The sequence below is a fragment of the Branchiostoma belcheri genome, unplaced genomic scaffold (genome assembly GCF_001625305.1).
Source record: "Branchiostoma belcheri isolate BF01 breed outbred unplaced genomic scaffold, Haploidv18h27 scaffold247, whole genome shotgun sequence".
Lineage (NCBI taxonomy): Eukaryota > Metazoa > Chordata > Leptocardii > Amphioxiformes > Branchiostomatidae > Branchiostoma > Branchiostoma belcheri.
In genome coordinates, this window is record NW_017803851.1 from 135361 (window position 1) to 137631 (window position 2271).

The window sequence follows — 2271 nt, forward strand, 5'->3', positions numbered from 1 at the left end:
CCCCCCTTGCCCGGCTGGCATCAAAACATGAAGAGACATTCGGTAAGTAGAAAAGTCCATATTAGAAACAAAGCTTGATTCGGAAACAATTATTTATGTCCCCAACTAACTCCTCCCCTTACAAGGCCTTTGTCTTGCGGTAAAACTTTAATTATGCAAGGAGGTTGGTTAATGCTAGTAACTTGTTCATACTTCCCAACGATCAAATATATATACTGTAGGAAATTCTGTACAGTGCAGTGGTAAGCACATGAACATTCATGTCCTTGAACAGACCAGTGTTGAATAGCTCGACCTTCTTAACGGGCCAATCAGGTCGTGCGACCTAGTTATGCATACCTAAACCCAATTTTAGGTTCAGGTCCGGATTCAAGTCCAGAGGTTTAGGTTCAGGTCCGGACTTGTAAGTCCGAACCTAAACCCATGGCATATACAAAATGGCATGTTGGCAACCTCGCAGTGTTGTCTGGATGAAACTTTGGCCACATAACATGGAGGCCGGTACTTGACGATGCCCAATGGTAATGTTTTCTTCATTTTGCAGCAAAGATTTTACAAGCTACGGAAGGTTTTAGGTGGTTTGGAAAGAAAAGGGGTATGTGAAATGATCTTTTATGGTAATAAGTCCGGACTCGGTTCTTGACTGTTAGGTTTTTTTGGACTTGAACCTAAACATTCTTACAAGTCCGGATCCAAGTCCAGTGAACCGGTATGCATCACTAGTGCGACCCCGTTATGTCAGAGTTCACACCGGGGTCACACACAAAAATGGCGGCCGAACACTGGAATTGCCACACGGTGTTCGAAGCGAGGCACATTTTCTGCCATCCTGTCGCTCAGGGTAGGTCATTCTTCTTGGTTTTGGTGTCATTTTGTAGGTAATTTGGTGAAGTTTAAGGCCACCTAGTTTTGGTTTTTGCCGCGTCTCTAGATTTTGCGAAAATAGACAACTTACTTCGTCGCAAGGCCGATTGTTTATGTATGGGGATTTGGCCCTGTTACTCTGTAATTTAGCGAAAGTTATCTCGCTGTAATTTGGCGCAGGTAAGTCCAATCTCGGGAACCGTCTCGGGAGAAGCGGCACGCCGCTTCCTCGACGTCTGCTGGTTGAACTGTGCCATTATCATCTCCTGGAAGACATCCAGCTTGTCGGAAAGTGCGTGAAACCCCTGCTCCAGGGCAGAGATACGCACTTCGGGCGGTGAAACGACGTTCCCCCCGCCGCCATTCTTCTTCTTGTCGCCGCTCTGCGAACCGCTCCTCACGCTTCCGTTCTCAGAAGCGTTGTCTTTCTCCCCGTCAGACGGCAGCTCGCCGTCTTCTCGGGGTGGTGGAGACTCCTCGTGACGAACGTCGCCCACAGTCTGGTTGCCATCGGTGCTCAAAACCGGCATAGTCGGTGTAGAAGACCTCTGACGACCGTCATGGCGGTGTGACGGAGATCTCGCACCCCCACTCCCCCAGTGATTTCGCACCCCCCGGAGCGAAATCACTAGCGATCTCGCACGCCCCGGAACGATATCACTAGTGAGCTCGCACCCCTTTGGTGATCTCGCACCCCCGGGGGGTGCAAAATCGCTAGCGATCTTGCACCCCCTCAATCGATTTGTTCACCCCGTATGAGGGTCTGCATGGGGGGGTCCTGGCAACGGTTAACGGTGAATTCAGCAGGGCCGATAACGCTTAACGGTAAATTCAGGACGGTCGGCAACGCTTAACGGTAAATTGACAGACTTTTTTTCGTTCGAGCTGCACTGGATTTGGTATCTCGCTTTGTGAAAAAAGGTGATCACTGACAAAATTACGTATATCTTACATGTAATGAAGCACGCATTAAAGGTTTGTGTACCCTGTGTTCCCCACATGCCCTGGTCCCCGAGTGCGTCCACAAATAAAGGGGAGTCCGAGTCGACGTCAGCCAGCTTGCATTTTTTCAGTCTGCCCAGTGGATTTTGAGAGGGGAGCGTCGTAATCTAGGGGTCCGGGGAATGCTCCCCCGGGAAATTTAGGATTTTTAAGCCTTCAAAAACGCAATTTCCCACATTTTGAGAGGCAAATCATGGTGTTGAGAGTGACAGGAAAGCTGGTTCTGGCTAGAGCCGAAGGGACCGATCGCAGAAGCGCGAGTCGAGCGCCAAAAGCGCGAGCAATGAAGGGGGGTCCGGGGGCATTCTCCCCCGGGAAATTTTGTATTTTGAACCTTCGATGACGCATTTTCCTGCACTTTGAAAGGCAAAATTAGGAGAAACGAAGAATTATTCATTAACGCTT

At 49.3% G+C, this 2271-nt stretch overlaps 1 protein-coding gene across 3 annotated transcripts in view; it reads left to right on the plus strand.

Moving 5' to 3' along the window:
* Window positions 1-2271, plus strand: part of LOC109471309 (piwi-like protein 1) — a 58497-nt gene that overhangs the window by 9410 nt on the left and 46816 nt on the right. For 2 of the 3 annotated variants that reach the window (XM_019770600.1, XM_019770602.1), the window contains exon 1: window positions 764-841. The exons of the other annotated variant lie outside the window; for it this stretch is intronic. The gene's annotated coding sequence lies outside the window, so the exon portion shown is untranslated. Of the gene's footprint in view, window positions 1-763; window positions 842-2271 lie in introns of those variants that run through there. 3 annotated transcript variants of the gene reach the window in all.